Source organism: Gavialis gangeticus, unplaced genomic scaffold (genome assembly GCF_001723915.1).
Source record: "Gavialis gangeticus isolate Ggan-Ray unplaced genomic scaffold, GavGan_comp1, whole genome shotgun sequence".
Classification (NCBI taxonomy): Eukaryota; Metazoa; Chordata; order Crocodylia; family Gavialidae; genus Gavialis; species Gavialis gangeticus.
Window position 1 is genome coordinate 30,300,976 of NW_017729006.1, and position 21,584 is coordinate 30,322,559.

Consider the following 21,584-nt stretch of genomic DNA (forward strand, 5'->3'; position numbering starts at 1 on the left):
TCATCAGCAAGAATTCTTGAGCTTACTGAAAGCCTTTGAAATTTTATTATGACCTGCAATAACTGCAGCCAGAAGACTGTCAGCTGGTTTATGTTAGAGCTACCTGAAAAAGAAGCCAGGTGAAGAATTACAAAGCTATTACCATCTCTTTAGCAGCCTTTCCCTTGTCTCTTTACTGCTCCCTCCGCTATTACCTGGGCTCAAACACCTTCTAAAATTTGTCTAAAGAGGCAAACAGCAAAATAAAAGAACTTTTGTGTTCAATAGTTTGGATGTAGCTGTATATCCACTAGGATTTAAATAGCAATTTGCTTCCTTCTGGATGTCTGGCCAATGTGCACTGAGCTTCCACAAAGAGTACAGAAAATAACTCCAATCCTTGGTTTAATATGAAAAAAGAAAGTTTTTTTTTCCTGCTTCTGCAGAAGGAAGTACAGTTAACCTGATTATTGGAAAGGTGTGAGGCAAAGGCTAAAAACCTGGGAAGAATGGCTCCCACTGCCAACGCAACAATATCTGGAGGCACTGTGGCTGCAGAGAATAACTGGAGTGGTAACAGATGTCAGCATGTTCACTGGTGGCCCCTCTCTGAAAATGAATAATGGAAGCTACCCAGGCAAATCTCATTTGTGACTGATCTATCTGCACAGATGGGAGTTTGTCTAGGTGAAACAAATCAACTGTCTACACAAAGAATAATGTATAAAAACTTGTGCATGCAAGGCTGCATTGTACAAGAAGAGGGGTCACATTCTGAAAATCTGTGATTAGACCACAGTGCCAATGCTGGCTTTCAAATCAGAAATGATATATGGGGAGAACAACGGTGATCCTTGTTCATGAGGAAAGCCAAAAGACTGCATTCCAATTTGTCATAGTGTAATTAATAATAGCCTATTTGTCTTAACAGGTTTTTAAAAAACAAATGCTAACAAAATAAGGCTTTGAACTCTTACCTTTGATAGCAGCTAAATATCCTCGTAGTTCTCTCTGAAGTCTGGAACCCTCCGCCTGGGGTAGTAAAAATTGAATTTGTGAATCCAGTATGAAGGACAGCAAGTGCAGAATGCCACTGTTTTATATAATCTAAAATAGACACACCTGGCATTAGCTTAACTTAATGCCATGCTAACTTAATGTCTCTAAATTAATAATAAAAAACAGTCTCTGAAAATATCTATCAGATAATGCCACAGGACAGCTCACTGTACAAGAATGCATACACTGTTACCTGCGGAGTGTACACATAGATACAAACATCCGTATGTACTTTAGGGTGGCCTGTATGAGTGTCCTATGTCCTACTTAATTTCCCCTAAAGATATGTATAAACTACCTCTGCAGTGACTCCAAGACCACTGCCAAGAAATAAGCCTTGCCATTTGCTCCCACTCTGCATGTGTAAAAAATGCTCTGTGGTCACCAACACAGCTGTCAGGTGCATCCAGCACTACCTCAGGAGCACTCCTGAGACTTAAGTTCCTGACAGCCTTTCTAGACATTCACCAAAAAAGTGTCTACATAATCATATGTTTCAGCAAGCCATGAGAAGGAGGCACTTGTTCTTGACAATGGTCTTGGCACCACCTTGGAAACAGTGGGTGCATCTATACGAAATGCTCTACTGTGAAGTAGCATTGTCTGCTGCACACTAAGCATGTGCGTCTACACATGCACACACTTACTGCACAGTAAACCTCACTAATCATGAGCAAATTTACTCATGAATAGTTACTGCACAGTACAGCTCATGTAGACGAATGACTGGGAACAAATCTGCTCTGGGTCAGCCAGCCAACAGGGAGTGGAAGATTGCTTCCAGCCCCCAGGAGCTGGCTGCTGCCAGGGTGGGCTCTGTCACTGGAGCCCGGGCAGGGATTATTTCCCCCTGCCCCAGCAGTAGGGAGCTCCAAGCCCCCCACTCTGAGATTGCGATCAGGGAGCACAGTGCTGGGAGATCCTTATCTCCCAGCGCCAGCTCCACAGCCGCAGGGTTTGGGGTAGGAGATCCAGGTCCCGAGCTCGTTCCCCAATCCAGATCTGTGCTTATGGAGCTGAGCAGGGAACAAGCTCTCCAGCATGTTCCCCACCCAGCTTCACACTTGCACAGCTGTGTGGGGAACAGGCTCTCCAGCCCCTACCCCACAATAAATCAAGGAGCAGGGGCTGAGAACTGGTCAGGGATGGGTCCCAGCCCTACACCCTGATCAGGTGATTGAGACACAGGGCTTGGAAAGAGCTGTGGCTGTCCTATCCACCAGTGGGAATCCCTACCCATCCAGAGGCTTGTTGCTAGCTGCCCCACTGACGGATCAGGGCAGGGGATTGGGACTTGCTCCTCCCCTGCAGCTCTTTCCAAGTCCCCTGCCCTGATCAGGGAGCTGAGGTTGGGAGCTCCTTGCTGCAGGGGCAGGGAGACATTGTCCCCACCCCGGCAGCAAGCAGTCCCCTGGGGGCAGGAAGCATTGTGCCAGCTCTGGCCAGGACACATTTGTTTCCTGTCGCACTGCTAGCACCCAAAGGGAGACCTGAGCTCTCCTTGATGGCAGTACAAGCCCATTGCAAGGCCGCAGGAAGTGGGAGCAGTTTGCTGCCAGGAGCAGCAAATCTTCTCCCATGTCTCTGCACATGTAGACGCCTGCTCAGGAGTGTTTACTTGTGAGTAGTTTGCTCACAAGTAAACTGACCTCAAAACAAATGTATGTGTAGAGGCACCCAGTATGGACATACCCTCAGGCTATAATTTATAGTATTAAGTAAGATGCAACCATTTTGCTGGTTGGGTCACTACATAGGCATGAATTCCAATCAGAGAAAAAGAAGCATGTTTCATAGCCAGGGTCTGGTCCAACAGTCAATATATACAGAACCCTATCTTTTCTCTACTGGTCATGAACAGCAACAATTTAATTAAAACCAAGGATTCCCAAGTGATATTAAAATCTATAGAGTTAGAACAAATTAACCCCACTGAAGATCTGTCCCCATTTTTAAATCTTACAATAGTTTTGCAAAGGGATTTCTAAAATAATTTAACATTTTTCAAACAGTAGCCACACAAAAAAACAAAACTGGAGGTAATTTTTACCTTCTAAATAATGGCCAATCATGTTCCCAAATCAATATTACACTATCAGCAATCTTAAGAGAACTGTACAATAACTATTAAACAATCAGACAAAATTCGCTAAAAACTCTAATATTGTTCTAGAGTATAAAGTAATCATTAGAAAAATACTCTGGTGATAACATCCCAAATTCTGTTGTGAAACTTTAAATATTTCCTTCATAAGAACATCAAAGGGATTTTTAAATAGTTTATCAATAGCCTCTAAGAAGTATAAAGATCATACACAAGAAAAGTGCAAACTAGCTTGGATTGCAACACAGGCCAGTCACAGTTGTCCAAATGATGATAATAACAACAACAATAACTTAATTCCCCTAAGCATATTTTAGATCCAAAGAGATTTTCTTTGGAATGTTTTCACTATTTGACACAATAAGGAAAATGTTATGTTGCCTGTTAATGTCTCACTGACTTCATTCTTTTGAAGCTATTGTATACTTTGAAGAGTACAAGTTTGCTATTATATACTGTCATATAGATCTGAGGTCTACTACACAGAAGCATCAGTTTGTTTGCTGCTCATGGCATCTTATAGAAAGAGACAGAAACAGCATATAAAAGTAAATGGAATAGCATCTTAAATGAAAGCTCCTTAAACAGTATCCCATCCAGCCTGGTTTGATAAATACCTGTCCAAAAAGCAGGATTTTACAACATTTCTAGATGTCCAGGCTCGGGCTCTAGCAGGCCTCAAGCAGGAAGGAGTTTCAAAGCTGAGAAGCAATTACCAAGAACAGCTTCCCATCTGCTTTCATCTCGTGAACTTGGGGCACTGATGGTATTATTCGTAGGTTGCTCTTGGCTGATCTACGATGGATTGTGATGGATCATAAGCGGGAAGATAGTACCTTAAGTATACAAGGTCCAAAGTGTTTAGGGTCATACAGGTCAAAACTGGCACTGTGTATTGTGCCAGGAAAGCTATTAGGAGCCAGTGCAGACTCTAGAGCACTGGAGTTATGTGTTCCTGGTGGACCACCCCTGTCAGAAATTTGGCTGCTTCACACCAACTGCAGTTTCCAGATGATCACCGAGGGCAGCCACACAAAGTGCATTGTAGTAGTCAACCTTGTGGTTTGGAAAGCATGGATGATGGTGACCTGTACTGAGTCTAAAAGAAAGGGATGCACCAGATGGAGTAGGCAAGAGGCACTTTCAACCAAATGTTGAAACCCCGAGTGACAAGGGGAGTCTGGACACCACCATGATCAGTGGTCCTATCATCAGATCACTCAGGTCAAGTGATCTGCCCACCATCCCCTCTGCTTCGTCTAGTTTCAGCTTCAGTTAGTTCACTTGCATTCACTCCTCAACTGCCAACAGTTATGGGAAAGGTCAGAGACAGCAAAGCCCAGGTTGAATGAAAAGGAAAGGCAGAGCTTGGTGTCACCAGTATACTGATATCCCTTCACTCCAAAACTGTGCATGATGTTGCCCAGTAGCCTCATATACACATTGAACAGAAGAGGTGACAAAATGGAGCCCTGGGGGACCTCACAGGAAAGGTACCAAGAGGAAAATGAGCACTCACCAATTGCCACTCTCTGGGACCTCCCTGCTAGGAAAGAGCAGAACCAAATAATCACCATGTCTTGTAAACGCTATATAAGCACCTCATGGGCAAGTCTGTCGAAAGCTGCTGAAAGATCTAGCAAGATCAACAGGGCATAGTTTTCCCTGTTGATCCCCAAGTGTAGATCACTGACAAAAGCCATGAGTCTTTGTGCTACACCCAGGACAAAAGACAGACTGACAAGGGCCCAGGAATCCAGTTGCATCCATATGTCCCTGGAGCTGTTAAGCAACCACCTGGTCAATGACCTTCCCCAAGAAGGGGAGGTTGGGAACAGGAGGACAACAGCTGACATGGAGTCAATATCAAGTGACGGTTTCTTGAGTAGAGGCCAGACAATCACAAATTTAAGAATGTCTGACATCCTGTCCTCTTGAAGGGAGACACTGACAACCCCCACTAGCAATGGCTCCAGTCTCCCCAGGCTATCTTTCACAAGGCAGGACAGGCACAGGTACAGTTCAAGCTGGTTGCCCACATCCCCCTGAGGACGTCCTCTGTGTCAGTGGGTAATAGCAATTGAAACAAATCCTTATAAACTGGACAAGACCAAGCACCTGCAATCCCAATTTTTGACTTTGCAGCAAAATGATGGTTCCCCAAACTATGCCAAATGCAGGCAGTTTTGTAACGTGTGTCTATGATCAGGGTTAGTGTGCTATTTTACAAATTGTCCAGGCCATCAACAGAGTAGCTGTCAAGGCGAGTGAGAATATGCCCCAGGGAGTTCGAGAACTGCACTGGCTCCACTAATCTCTGGGGGAGATCAGCCTTGCTTGTCTACCATCTGAACAGGGATCTACACCTTTACAAGGCAGTGGACTGACCATGACAAAGATGCCTTAATGAAACCCCTGATAATCAAAGCCCCCGCCTTCACGCAAAACATTATCTTGCAATAAGCTGCCATAAATAAGACTGCATTTGAGATTTTGTTGTATAGGTACTAGAAAACTGAACCCCAAAAGAGATGACTGTCTGAAAACTCTTGAAAACAGATCCTGAATTGGTACAAGCTGTTATAGCTCCACTGCACTACAAGGATCTGCAACATTTTGTGTCAGTTAAGGATCTCCCCTTAAGTGCCGAATGCACTCAGAGTGTTTAGGTAGGAGTCTCTTATTTTGTCCATTTGGATAAATACATAATTGATATTTGTTTAATGCAAATCATCCTCACTGAAGAAAGTAGCACACCTCAAAGCATATATTTATTTTTATGTTTTTATAGTGAAAATAGCACTGGGCAGTACCTTAAAGGCATCTGTCGTCCACAAACCAGGGAATGATGAATGGCTGCAGAAGCATATGTTTCCACACTGTCAATTATTAAAGCAGGGTGAAGTTGGTAGGAAAGCTCTGACTTCGGCATTCAAAGGCAAGTGAGGACTTTGGACTGTGCTCCTTAACTAAATCAAGATAGAAATTTTGCCCCAAGCATAAGTTTTGACCCTATTTTAGAAGAACCACCTATATATAGTGAGAAGTTAGCTCAAGTTCAAGACCTTTTCATAGTTAAGGGTTTCTTCTGTGAGGCTATTAGCATTCATTCTATATTATTTGTGATGGTAGAATTTTGGACTTGGACATGAGCCTATTAGGAACTAACAGTAGATTAAATCCAAAACCTCATAGGTTAGCCTTAAAGATGGCAATGACTTTTAGTCATTAATAAATTTGGAGGATCTGGGTTATCAGTCATCAGAGATATCCAGTTTCCATTTTAAGTACAATATCTGTGCACTATTTATATGCAAGTATGGGGTACGTACTCACTAGCATGTAACAAAAAGATGAACTACTGGTGCAAGTTATCTATAACTTTGTTTCCATCTGTGTTATGACCAGGAATCTGGGTTTTCTGTTCACTATGGAAAAACGTGGATTTTCTCTTTATGAGGAGAAAAACACAGTCTTTCTTTTTTAAAGGACTAAAACAAAGGAAATGGCAGGTTTCCTCTTGCATGCTGGTAGAATTCCAGCCTGCAAAGGGTTGCAGCCAGCAGGTCAAGGGTGATTAGGCAGGGGGCACCATATACATGTGCATGCACACACATGCACATGGGAGCCCATGGAAAGCAACTCCTGCCGCTTTCCGCAGGTAAATCTGGGGGGGGTGAAGGGATTAAGACCATCATAGTGAGGGAGGGAGGGAGGGAGTTGGGCAGGGCTGGGGGTGCTGCCCAGCAAGGGCAGTGCATGTGGCGCAGGACCTGGGCAGGAATGTGCAACTGCAGGGCCCAGGCAGGGAGAAGGACGGAGCCACAGGCAGTTTATTTGGGGGACTGTGGGGGGGCAGGGGGAAGGGATGGCTCACTGCCATTGTGCACACTCCCAGGGAGGCATATGCCCACCAGATTTGTGTGCAGGGTGGTGGCTGTGGGCTCAGGGCTCCCCGTCCTGCTGCCCTTCCCCTGGAGCCTCCATGGCCCAGCAAGCAGGACCCAGCACAGCAGAGCAGGGCTCAGTGTTGCTGCCAGGAGCTCCACACTGCCATGGCAAGGCACCCCCTACCCGCCTGGCAGTAGTGGGGATAGTAGTGTACAGTTGTGCCCCCCCACTCATGTCAGGTAGGCAGGAGGCACCTTGTCACGGTGGTGCAGGTTTCCCGGCGGCAGTGCCGAGCCTCCCTGCCCCACTCTGCCCTGCCACACTAGGTCGTACTTACTGTGCCACGGAGGCCCTGGGAGGAGGCCTCCCTAAGCCTGCATCTGCCCCCTGCCCTTGGGTTTCATTTCAGTAGTGCCACCCGTGGGGGAGGGGGAGCCAGGCTCCACACTGCTCCAGCTGCAGCAGTTGCCACCTCCCACAGGTGGTAGCCATGGCTCCGGCACTGCTGGTGGCGCAGGGGTCTGCAGACTTGGGTCCCTGGTCCTGTAGCCCTGGCACCTGGAGGCCACCTCCAGCAGGGCTGAGGGGAAGGTAGTGGGCTGTGGGTTGGGGAGTGAGGGGCACTGGCAGGGCCAGGGGGCTATGAGTCAGGAATTAGGGGCACTGACAGGGCTGGAGGGCTGTGGCTTGGGAGTAAGGAGCAAAAGCATGGGCAAGGCACCGGCATATCAGGGCTGCTCAGCACCACAAAGCAGCTGGAGGGCACAGCCGCAACTGGACCCACACCCTGGTGAGCGAAGGGGGCAGGAGGAGCTCTGATTTTCCAGGATAAAACCCCTCCCCAAATCAAATGCCAAAATGCATAGGTATTCAGAATGTATGTTATTATAGTGATTGAGGCACCGTTGGGCTTCCAAATTGCTTTAAAATCATAAATATATCAACAAAACATTGTGTTTAACTGATACATCTGTGTGTGTGTGTGTATACACACACACATACACTATATATATATAGTGGTGTTTCATTTTAATCATGGAAAAACGTAGATTTTGGTGGTTTTAATCAGCGAATTTGTGGGGTGGGGGGTTTAAAATCAAAGAATTTGCAATTTGTAAAAGAGAAAACAAGGATCCCTGGTTATGGCCTAATTTTGGTACTGTTACCCTAGAACTCTGAGATATTCAGTGGGACATCAGTAAATATCATGGGTCATCAGTGAATCTTAGATTCTTGCTTTTGTATTTTTAAAGGTTTTTCTATTCTGTTCTTCCAGGCCATACTCATGGGTCTAGAAGACCTGGACCACTGCAACACTATGCATGAACCATGCAAACACAACTTAAACCAGGCATTTAAGGATGAAGACTAGTGGAAGAAAATATAGTATACTAAAATATAGTCCATAGTATAGCATAGAAAATATAGTAACAAAAGCAAAAACAAAAGTCCACTACATCATACTACTAGAGTGAAAAACTAATGTACTCTCAAAGGATTCCTCTTCCTTTCTGAGACAAGACTAAAGCATCTGGCAGCTCTGAAATCATAGCTGCCTTTATTTTCATTAAGATCACCGGTCCATCAACTTTGCTAATTAAGAGCTAGCTTTTAGAAGGAAAATGAATGGTTTGTACTAGTTGGCTGATGTACTCATCTGTAATGACTGCACCCAAAAGAGCATTAAAAAAAAATCATGCTCTGCTCATTTTCAGGCTCTGGTGCCTACTCTATTATTGCATGCAGCAAAATGGCATGGAAGCAAAAGAGCAATTGTTCCATAATACAGAAAACCTCAGAAGAGCAGAATCTTCATAATGCAGTATTTGGTATTAATGAGTGCCACTATAAAGCAGAATAATGTCAAAAATAATACCATTAGCGCACACATTGTCAAAGCCAGTATAAATGTTTCCAATAATCTCACAGGCAATTAGACTGCATGTATTTAGTAATGCAGGATACTCCATATCCAAAAAAATACCATCTGACCAATCCCTTACTGGAAAAAAAGATGGCTGAGCAACACATTAAGTCCAAAAGAGCAGTCTGTGACAGTGATAGGGCTATTAGCGTATAATGAATACTTGGTCTTTTATCACCTCACCCTTGCTCTGCCCTTGTTATCCAATCCCAACATCCTATTCTGTTATATAAATCAGTGCAGTATAATCAGCTAAAATGTGCAACTTGGCGGGAAGCAGAGACACATCGGGAGATGCCATTTAAATTTGGGGGCCTTAATCTTCCAGATCATAGCCTTCTAAACCAGCTACAAGTCTTTTCAATAAAAAGATATCAAACTCCAGTATTCAGACATATCTTAAAGCACAAATTGAAACATCAGAGCCAAATTCAGTCATGTAAGAAATAAGTTTACTGGACATGCTTTGAAACCTGACAAATGTAACACCCACCCACACACTTAGGCTGTATATTGGGGGGTTTATGTGTATGTTTTTTTTATGTGGGCAAGATAGCAGGTATGTGTTGGCCACGTGGTCAGCACATGCCAAGCTGAGGCCTGTATCGGGGGAAAATATGTAAAACCCCCTGGCCTCATTGGCCAGGGGAAGCAGAGGATTCTTCAGGAGGATTGGCTACAAGAGGAACTGAAGTGTGGTGCTCCCTGACTGGACAAGGCCAAGGTGATGTCATGCAAACGCATACAAGGGGAGCTAGGCTGGTTTGGAGACACAGAAGATGCTAGGGGCTGCTGAAGAGTGAAGTCTCCTCCAAGGGACAAAGAGTTTGTAGCTAGCAAAAAGGGAAGCTCAGCTAGAGGGGGAAAGAGACAGAATTGTCCCATGTCTGGGAACTCCTCGCTCCTCCTTTTCTTCCCCTTTTGTTCTTTTGAGGTTTAAAGGGATTAATACCAGGGGAAAGAGTATTGGTTCCTTGGGTTTGCTGGCCAGGAGTTAGGCCTGGCAGTTTAAACAGGGTTGAAACCTGGGAGTTTCTAATCCTGCCAGTTTTGGGCTGGGGTTGAGGTTTGCAACTTTCTGCTCCCAGTGGAGGAGTGACCCCGAACTACTGGCAGCCCAAGCCTAGAGGGTAGGCCTGGTCTTTCCCCTTGTTTCTTTTGATGGTCCTTTGTTCTAGCCAAGTTGTGTGGTTGGGCTGGTTGTAGATGTTAATCAACCTGGCTCCTTTTGGAGTTTTTCCTGCAGTTTCATTTTAGCACGCCCTTATAATCCAGCCCAAAAGCTTTGGGATGCATGCATCCTGTCTGGAGCTGCAGTCACTGCCCCCCCCCACACACACACACAAACAGCCTCTCTGTGGGAGCACCGATTGGCATGCTACCATTCTTCGGAGAGCAGTGAGGGACCCCTTGCACCGCAGAAGGACCCATGCTCTCTGGCAGCTTCCCCTGGCGCAACACAACCTACAGACTGTGTCTTGTAATTAGTAGTTTTAAACTGCATTTTTTTTCTCTGTTTTCTGTAATTAATCTGTCTTTTGTGTTTACACTGCTTGCAAGGTGGGGGGTTGTTTATGTGGGATACCCTAGTCATTCATGTAATGTTTCCCAGGTGGTCTGTGTAGGTGCTTGAGCCAAGGAAAAATATGTTTGGTACTCCAAAATTGAACCTGGCCCTTGTTGCTGCCAACAGAAGGGTTACACAAGAACTGTTCTCCATGTGGACATAGGAAGCAAATCCAAAGTAGAGCTACATGTCAAGTTTGCCATCAGAAAGCTTTCTTTCCTTCAGAGTGTGAACATGAGCCGTCAGGAAGCTGGGAAAATTCCTTTGAAAATGATTAATTGATCTGTTTGTAAAGTATCTTTTGTTTATCCCCTCTCTGAACAAGAGGGAGAAGGACATGGTTTTCTTAATCATTTAATAAACTAGACATAGTCTACAATGCAATTTACACACTGAGGGTCATGTGTAATATGTACTTAATATCTAAAATAGTAGTTCACAACCTATTTGCTATACAGGAACACACCTGCAGCTCTCAATGTGTTACGCGGGCCACACCCACACAATTTACTTCCTTTGTATTCATTTACAGATGTTTTAACAGGACGTCATGTGGGCTTCAGCAGTGTGCTGATTGGGCTGTATGTGGCCCACAGCCTAAGAACAATGGATCTAAGACAAATAAACCACCTCAGTTTGGTGACGACCAGGAGTAGTATCCAACAGCTGCTTGACACAACCCAGAGTGCAAAATATTTATCAAATTGCAAGACAGACCTACAAAATGGCTAATCATTTACACAGCTCCAAACCTAATAACAGAATTATGTCATTTCTTAACTAATATGACTGGGACAGCAGGACAAGCTAAAGCATTTCCTTTATTGGTTGGCAGACATGCTTTATTGAAATGTTCAGTTATTAGTTGTAACACAAGGCTAAACTGCTGTTCAAAGCTCTAATCTGCATACAGTTTTGGTAGAGTTTAATGATGTGTCTTCTAGGCTAAGTACAGACAGTCAAAAAGCCTGAGGCTGAATTGCTTCAGCCTCTGCAGGTTAGTCTAAGTCAGTGGTTCCCAACCTTTTTTTGCTGCAACCCTAAACTGGCCACCAACAGGACATCCCAACCTGGTGCCACAGGGGCTGCTGGGAGCAGAGTGCTGTGGTGGTGGCCCAGGGGCGGGGGAGCTGCTATTGCCCCCTCTGTGTGTAGTAGCGACCCTACTGAGGACCCCCCATAACCCTGATTTGGGTCACGCCCCAAGGTTGGGAACCAATGGTCTAAGCTACAAATATTGAACCAATAAGCAAACAAACAGATGTTCACTTATGATATAGGTAATGCAGCCACATGCCTGCAGTGGCTCAAGCCAGAAGCCAGGGGCCACTAGAGCACGGCTCTCTGGCACACAGACAGCATGGGCTGTGCTTTTGCTTCTTCTTCCTGCTGCCCCTGAGGTCTCTAGGATTTGCCATCCACATTCACAGCAGTAGGACTCTGCCTGGCTGCTCATCATTTCCTCTTCCTGCCTCCAGGTGCCTCTGGGATTTGTGGTCCACAGTCACAGCCAGCAGTAAGCAAGCAGGACGGGGAAGCTGTGTACTTGGCAGAAGGGAAGTTTAACTCTCCCTGGTCCCAGACCCCAGCAGGGATTTGCTTGGGGTGCCAATGAGCCAGCTAGCAAGGCAAGTGAGTGAGCCAGTCAGCCAGCCATTGCTGCTCCAGCTAGGGAGCAAAGGGGTGGGGCCAGCCCTGCTCTCTGGAGCAGACAGCACAGCCCTGCCCAGGACTGCAAAATTCATGGATGCTGGGGGACTCTGATTTAACTTGGACCAGGAAGGGGTCTGGAACAGAAGTTGCATAAATTGGTTTGACCTAAATCAGTTAAGTCTGATGCTTTACATATAACTTTCATCCTCCCCTATCTCTGTCTAGGTTTTATATAGCTCTTATCACAATGGTATCAGTTTACCTCCCTAAACTGGGAAGTATCCTCATAAAGATGCATTATTTTGTCTTTCTCTTCTGTCTTGCAAAACAGCTGGATGATAAGGTGGTTTTACAATTGACTCTGATGGCACAGGAAGCCAGGAGTGTGTTTCAGATGTCTGGACAAGTCACTGAGAAAGTTCTGTTCCCTGTATGCAAGAATCTCAGTCCCAAAATTGACAATTTCCATCAATCCAGTGATAACCAGTAGATACCAAGGGAGGGTATAATCATACAGCAAAAGGCAACTTCTCAAATAACTAACAAATCCCACAGCAGGCCTTCAAGATGAGAACCAAAGTCTTTCATTTGATCCAATGCTTAAGTGGGAGCCAGAAAATAAAGCACTGGGTATATAGAGATGGCCTTATGCCCTTTGTTGCTGAGCACACTTTTCCTTGTGTTTTGAACTAGCCATGTAATTTTTACATGATGGACATGCAGGAAATCATAACACTTATGTACTGGAAATTACAGTAATAAAAAATGTATGGATCACTCTGGCTAAAGAACATGGTAGGAGTAGCACACGTTTCTTTGCCAATCACAGATGAAAATGCTGTTTTTAACTACTACAGCGATGAGATTATTGAAAAGTAGTGAGGATTCCTGTTCCAGTTAGGATACTCTATAAATACACTTTTGATTGCCAATTTCAAACAATGGGCCACTACTCGGCCCATTATCACTGAGCCCGCATAGCCTGGCCAAAACAGGCAGGAGCAGCTTTGAAGCTTCCCCCACACCTGGGACAGTGGGGAAACAGCAGCAGCAGGTGGGGAAGGAGGGGAGGGGATGTGCCTTTGAACAAGGAGGGAAAGGCAGGGGATTCTCATCTGCTTTGAGGATTTTAGAAAGTCCCCAGAGGTTCCTGTGGTGCAGTGTACCAGCACCAGTGGGTGGCAGAAGGAGGAGGAGGTTGTGGCAGGGAATTCAGGCACCCCTGCAGCATGGATGGCTGCTCCCTCCCTTTGCCAAATTGTGGATCTGCCCCTGCCTTCCTGTACCTCAGAGGATGTGAAATATGTAAAGTAAGCCATCAAAGAAACAATCTTTGCTCTTTGAAGAAGAGCCTCTTCCTTGCCCTCCCCCCTTCCCGAATTCATAAACCAGCAACTGACACACTTGACATTTTACTTAATTTTCATCCTGGCAACATTACGCCAGCTGCTGGCTTTGTAAAAGTAAATGGTAGACGTGCTATTTAGTTATTTATATGCTTATGTATTTCTAGCATTAGAAATGGAAATATAGCAGTCTCATAAATACTGATGGAGCAAATCGGGAACAAAAGTTAAATATGCATAGAGGATGTGAAACAGAATATTTATCTCTCATAAAAATAATGCCTGCATTATGCTTCATTAGAATATGCAGCGTGACAAGGGAATTGCTGCTTAACTTCTAGTCAGCAAATAAATTCTTTACACAAAATGCATTTCCCTGAACATTAGAATAGAGGTAGAATTTGGGGCCAGATATCATTGGTCTCAAAAGGTATTTTTGAGGCAGAAAAATACTCATGATTTGACAATTGCTTCTTGACTTTATGTTTGATTTAAAAACTAAGCACATCTACTTTTAGCTTATTCAGGAAAAAATGTTCTAAGCCCTGAGGAGCTGCTGTTTGCAGTAACAGAGAACTGTTATATTTATAAGTCTATATGAGTCCAAAAATTTGTCTTGCAGGAGAAATTTCTTATGAGATGGTCTGTTTCCTTGTTTCTAAAAGAAATGAAATAAGATATGAATTTATTTTACATATCGTTAAAATTAAACTCTCTAAAGCTCTGTACTACTATGCAAGGAATCCTGGTTCAGTACCAGAATCTAGCTCCTTCAGACCTATACAGCCCGGAGACTGTGAAGGCAGGCATGCTGTGTGCCTGCGTAGAAAAGATTGACTCATGTTATTCTACAGTGATTCATCAGCTCCAGGTTTGGAAGTACAGAGAGGGCTTTTATTAAATAGCCCTCAGTTGAGAGGTGGGTGGTGGTGCTGCATAAAACTTAAATCAGGGATCATAAGGGATCATAAATCAGATTCTCCCCTAGAAAAGTCATTTCAAGGTGTCTCTAGGTAGATCATACAAATGACTTTGACACATTGCCTGTCATGGTCAGAACAAGTCTGTTATCCACTGAAAGAACACTGCCCCAAGACTTCCATGAATCACTGTTTTTCACAATGTAGTTGCTCCACTCACTCTAGTACCTATTCCCTGGACTGAACTGGGACCTTAATGAATCCTCATCAATTATCCCCACAGATCATCTGATATAAGGGTCATCCTGCTTGGTTTACTGACAGGATTTTTACTAACCTTAAAAAATTTTAGTATCTGCTAGGATGAGACACAGAAGCTACAAAAGAAATTACGGAAGAGATACCATATGAACTCTGGACTACTGAAGTATGTTTTTATCCAAGAACAGATTCCAATAGGAGCCTATACACATACACAATAGGCTCCAATAAGAACTGAACATTTGCTTCAGTGACAAAGCATGTGTTCTTTTCTGGGCATCTTCCCCTTACATTCAAATTCTTCTGAGATAAGACCAACATCATCTTCCCAGGCCTATGGTTGATCCTTCTGGCACCATAGGTTTATGTTCACTATGAACTCAAAATCATTGAGGAACTCTAGGATTCTGCAAGTTTCATCTCTCCTTCTTTATACACAGGCTGGGTCAGAAGAGAAATATGAATTTTCCGCTTCCTTAAACAAATACTGACAATATCCTGGAAGAAATTAGCCATTGCTTTTGAAAGCACATGGAAGTACTTAGGGGATCAGAATTTTTTTGGAATGGAGAGGAGGGAGGATTGCTGAATCTCTGACCACTGGGGAAGAGAGCCACATTGACCTCTGTATTGACATTAGTTTGAATTTGAATTAATGTATACTTCTGGCCTTAAATGGAGACTAGATTATTTTCCCTTTTATCACTCCATGGCCAAATGGGCGGAGGAGGTGGAAATGGCAAGCCACAACAGTAACTGGGAAACATAATCTGGATATTATGATGACCTATAGTGGCAGCTGACAACAGCCTGATAGTATCCAAAACTTTTAGGTGGACCTGAAATCCCTGTCCTTAAATTACACCAGGGGGGTCCATCCCAACTTGTAGCCTGTGAGCTCCCATCTGGTCACTACTCCTTCCACCATATTTTCTGCAGCTTCCAGGATCTCTAGATTCCCACTCTGTCCAGCGTTGACCTCCTCCCCCTGCCTTTGGGGGCGAGCCAGCCTGCAAGGGCACTTGGGGAATTTTTGCAGCCCAGGCAGCATGAGGCCGTGCAGCCCCCAGACATTCAGAAGTCAGACAGCCCTGAATGACATGTTTCTTAGGCTGGACATAAGGAAGATCCTCCTCGGTACGATGGTGTTTACATATTGCAACAGGCTACTCAGAGACGTGGTGGAATTGCCAGGACATAGGTGCTGGCTTTTATTTTTGCCAGGGTGGGCCTAAGATGATGGACATATGGAAAGTTTTATGTATTTCAGGTAACAGACCTCTTCCCAAGGTGGGGCAGGACTCTCAGTGCCCCCATGTACTTGGCATCTCCGTTTTTGGATATTTTTCAGAGCAAGTTATTGACTAAGATGGTTTAGTTAGGAGCAATCCTGCCTTAAGTGGACTAGAGGGCCTCCTGAGGTCCCTTCCAACTCCACTATTTTATGAATCTATGAGGAAAAATATATTATTGTGACATTTTTAGGGAGATACCAAAGCCCTAAACATAATTTCACTGTTTTTAGTACACTTTGAAAGAGCACATCTTCTTTCTTTGCTGTGTTTTATATACAAATGCACATTTTCATGCCCTATTTCTGATTTGGAGTACTAGCCTTGAAGAGGAAAAATTTTAAGCACAAGTATGCCATAACCAGCACAGGTCTTTACTACACTGGTCTTCTTTGCTGCTCTTTTTAAAGGTGAGCAGGGAACCAGGCACTGAGAATTACCCATTACCATTATACTCCATGAAGGCAAGCAGGAGAATTCAGCAATAAAATTATTCATTATACTGTACTCCATGAATATGGTGAGACAAACATCAGAGATCCTACTTACTTGTTCTTCCTGTAGGAGTTTGTTCCCATAGGGTGGGAGTGAAGAATGAAACTGGGATCAGAGATTGTTTCAAAAACCTGATCTTGTCCTAAAAATGACTGCATTTATTTTCCTTTCCCTCTGTGAGCCTTTATGGGTTTCTTTGAAAGGTACCAGCCTATAGCTCACAGGTAGGGCACCAGGAAGTTCTCAGCTGCTCTGCAATAATCTCGTAGCATTAGTTAATCTCATTAGTAGTAGTTAAAAACACCATTTTTCTTCTATGATTGGCAAAGAAGCTTGTGCTATTCCTACCATGGTCTGTAGCCAGGGTGATCTATACATTTTTTTCTTGTTGTCATTTCCAGTACATAAGTATTACAATTTCCAGCACGAACCTCATGTAAAAATTATATTGCTGGTTCAGAACACAAGGAGGCGTGTGCTCAGCAACAAAGGGCATATGATTATCTCTATATATACAATGTTTTATTTTCCAGCTCGAGTTTGAGCATTGAATCGAATGGAAGACTTTGGTTCTCATCTTCAAGGCCCACTGAGGGATTTGTTAGTTATCTGAGAAGTTGCCTTTTGCTGTATGATTATACCACCCCTGGTTATCTACTGGTTATCACTGGATTGATGGAAATGGTCAATTTTGGGACCGAGATTCTTGCTTACAGGGAACAGAACTTTCTCAGTGACTAGCCTGGGAGGCCATAGTTTCAGATGGAAAGATAAAGGTTTTTTAAAAGTGGAAGAAGGGGAAAGGAGATGTTCCACAAAGTCCTTTTCTACATACTTGGATTCTGGCGGTGTCCACAGTATGGCCAGTGCTTCTATTCATGACCCACAGAAGAACAGAGGAAGCAGGGAGTTCTGCAATCAGGAATGTGGCTCCTGAGGCAGGTATTGGAATTGAGGTGCAATGAGTGCTTGTCTGACAGATGTGAGGGCTGCTTAACCTGGAGCCAAATTTTCTAATCCTAGTTGACTTATTTCTTGCCAGAAAAAAGTGAGGCAGCACTGCCAAGGCTATTATTGAGGAATGTGGGAACTGCTTATGCCCAGAGAGCCAGCTAGACTCCCCAAGGTGCCCCAGCAGGACCATCGATAACGAGGACCAGCAGAAAACACAGACCCATTCTTTTTCCAGGCTACAATCTCTCCCCAAATCAAATGCAGCCCAGGAAAACGGCTGGATGCAAGACAGACTCATAAGGCAAGTGAGCATAGGTGATTGGTAGGGGGTGCACGTGCCCCCTCTGATGGGGCTGGTACCCCCCTGACAGCGGACACTGATACTAGTGCCCCCCTGACAGGGTCTGCAGCTTCTGCAGGTGCCCCCCCAGATTCAGGAGGCACCAGTCACTCATGCAAGTCAGACACTGGAAATAAAAGTTTGTAGTTTTCCTCATTGCAAGGAGGTCTGGCTGAGCCATCTGCCACTGTAGGGTATTCCCTGCTAGTAATAAACTGGCTTTGTTCTACTGCCAAACGGCAGTGCCCACTCGAAGCACTCTGTGTGCCATAGCACAATGAAGAATTGCCCATTAGTGCAGCAATAGAAAACATCAGCATCTCCCCCAAGCTATATGTTAACTCTCCAGTCTCAGCTTTAATTTTTATTTTTAAAAATCCTCTTCAGTTGCAGAGGTAACCTTGCAAAGGTGAACCAAGTGTAAACTGATGCAGTGATGTCTGTGTGAATCTGCAGAGAACAACAGCTCTGAAAGGTGTTAATCAATCGGAATTTTAATTTAGACCCATAACGGCACTATTTAAATCTCAACATCATTAACCATTTCACTGCTGATCAAAGCAAGGACAAAACAAGAGGAAAGACATTTTGAAAGTATATGCAAACCACCAAGCAATGGCTCTTTTTGGTGCAAAAGGAAAGGGTTTCAACTTGCCATTGTTTTTCTTTTCCCATAAAAAGGGTTCAAGTCTAGCAGAGCTCGTGGGTATCTCTGAATCTTACTAAGGGACAGTGGGACCCAGCAGAATCCAGAGAGCACACATAATTGTATCTTAAACATTGGTGCGATCTTGTGGGAATGGCCTCTCATTTTAGGCACCTCCAGATTACACAACATATTTCATATATGCAACTAAGAGAAGAGGTTCTGCAGAAGTCATGGCTGTTCATTACTGCCAGTCTATCTATCAAAGACAGACAAAAAACAACATGAATAGGAAGATCAATTTCATCTTTAGACCTTAAGCAAGACATCCAAATGAAAGATGCCATTACAGATAATTCTTTAAAAAATTATTGAGACAATTTTGCTGAAATGGGAGGTTTTCTCTCTTCATCTCACTCTCTTCCTAGGGACACCTGGCTGAAAATAACAAAAACAACCCAGTGTCAAGTAAACATACCCCTTAAAACTGTGGAAAAAAGGAAAGGAAAGAGAAGAAAAAAAGAGATTTCTGCATGTCTGAATGTTTCACCTTCTTTCTTGGCCTCAATGGTTTAAGATATCGCTATCTCCCTCTAGGACTCAGGAAGGCAAGGGAGACCCAGCTGTAGTACTCCCCTATATAGTTCACTTTTCTGAATGATGAGAGAGAGAATGTGAACAGACACAGAAAGTAGCCTTAGATGTGTCTTAGGATCATAGGAAAGTAGGGCTGGAAGGGACATTGTTACAAGGTCATCTACTCCAGCCCCCTGTTCAAGGCAGTATCATCCCTGACTAAACCATCCCAGCCAAGTGTCTGTCCAACCTGCTCTTGAAAACTTCCAAGGATAGAGATCCTACAGTTTCTCTAGGTAGCCTGGTCCAAAGCTTGACTACCCTCATAGTCAGAAAGTTACTCCTAATCTCCAACCTACATTTCCCCTGCTGATGTGAGCAGTTCAGGAGGTTAATTAAACAATAAATTTTTTTATTTCATTCATTTTCATTTATATGTAAAACACAATGGATAAATAAGATAGATATTTTGTATCCAGAGTTCATTCAGGAAGAGATTCAAGAAAGGAAATAAGGTCCTGGGCCTGCACTATTTAAATACAAATTAAAAATAAAAATAACCATATGCATAAGCAAGAACAGAAAGGTTCTGACTAAAAAAACGGGAGACCTCAATTCATGTTCGTACTACAAATGACAAAGTCATGCTAGCATTAATCTACTGTATTTGTTCAAATACATGATGGCATTTTTTTCCTCCAATAAGCATGCGGGAAAAAGCCTCTCATCTTACATTTGCATACAAGGAAACCTCATTAAATACATTTTCTATCATTAAACTGCTGCCAAAAGCAACATGTGCTCAGTAATAGAAATGAGCTATGAAGTTAATTAAATGCAGCCAAAATTTAGCATGACTATAAAAGCTTGTCACATATTGGGCAAACGTGGATGGGAACCAACCAGAACGATAATGTAGTGTATCCTATTTGAATAAGGCATGGTAGTGCCACTGCCTACAGTCCCTCTCAGTGCTGACTCTTTTTCAAGTCATAGTGAGCCAATACACTGCATACATTTTGACCTCCTCTTCACTCCCACAGCTGAGCTGCGTCTTTCTTTCTCATTTCCAATTATTCCTGTTTCTTCACCAGCCTTAAATATCTGGCAAACATAATCAAACAGGGCCCCAAACAGCCTGTCACATATGATTAGTGTGGCCCAGCCCACCATAAACGTTTTTAGGACAGCAAGCGTTGTGAGCAAATGGACATCCTAGCCCCTTGTAGTAAAAAAAAAGTGCTATGACCAAAGGTAATCACAGTTAATAACACCTTAAAATGGGAGAACATCTGTTACTTATTGCCTGCCATGGGAAACCCTCTTCAGGGGATTCCCACAGTGGCATATCCAGCTTCTGCACCCCAACTCAGGTTATGCACCTGCAAGTAGAGGAACCTGCTTACAAACACATGCTGCAAATCAGGGCCATTGTCCTGCAAGATCAGGCCCCTGAAGCCCCAGCAGTGGCAGGTGCCTGATCTTGCAGGACAACAGCAACAACAGCTATGGCAACATCCATAGATGCTAATGAAGTGGATTAAGATGTACTGGAATATACCCCAGCACAGCTGATTCCGCTCCAAAGAAAATATTTGTTGATAGCCTTTGTTTGACCCACTACCCTACATTTTCTTCACACTGATTTCAACTACACCTGATTTTTTTGGAGATACAATTAGACAAATCAAAAAGGAAACTAACCTCTTGCCGTTTGAAGTTTTGAACATATTCCTCAAACTGTTCATCTTTTGTTTCATCCGCTTTCCCTAGCTTTTGTAGCACCTAAATTGGAAAAAAAGAAGAAAAAAAGGAATAATTGCACCACGTCTTGTGAGAAGAATATTTAGAGTCACAACAGAACAATATCATCCCTTTAACTGCCTCTTCTCTTAGCAGAGCAGCTGTTACACTTTAATGGCATTTTACTTTTTAGATATGGTATTCATTACAATATGTAATTTGTCTTCAAAATACATACATGATGCTACTTTGGCAAAATAATAAAGGAAGATTACACACACAAAAGGCAACATTTTATGTGCGTAGGTGGGAGTGTATGTGCATACACAGAATGTGTAGAGTTTCTGCTCCTTTCTTACTGAATGAAGCCTTCCTTCCTTTCTGACAGTGAAACATCCCAAAGTCTCAATTCAAGAAAAGCTTTTGCCGTACTAGTAATGTACCATACGTAAACATTATCCTAATGTTGCTTGTATGGCTCCGAGCATAAAGTAGTACAATGTGAGTGAAAATACCTAATTTGAATAAAAAATTATGGTTTATATAATAATTATTTAAAACTTATATTAGAATTAGTATTAATTTTCATATACATTCAGAATCCTTTACCTTGGATGGTAAATGTAGTATGATATATTTGCAGCAGGGATCTCTGGTAATATTGGAAAAACATGATTCTAATACACTCTTCAGCTAGGATAGCTTACATATTCTCTACCATTAAATCCCTTTCGCTAGCATGGAGTTTAACATTCCAAACTTTTGAGAACCTGCAAGTCACCACCAACTTAATTTTCAACTCAACCCCACACAACAACTCAACTGCAATAGGAT

At 43.4% G+C, this 21,584-nt stretch overlaps 1 protein-coding gene across 3 annotated transcripts in view; it reads right to left on the bottom strand.

Moving 5' to 3' along the window:
* Positions 1–20,797, bottom strand: part of AMPH (amphiphysin) — a 119,519-nt gene extending 98,722 nt beyond the window's left edge. For all 3 annotated transcript variants that reach the window (XM_019509073.1, XM_019509072.1, XM_019509071.1), the window contains exons 1-2: positions 20,712–20,797; positions 957–1,011 (exon numbers count right to left, since the gene is read on the bottom strand). The gene's annotated coding sequence lies outside the window, so the exon portion shown is untranslated. The remainder of the gene's footprint in view (positions 1–956; positions 1,012–20,711) is intronic.
* Positions 20,798–21,584: the final 787 nt, after the last annotated feature.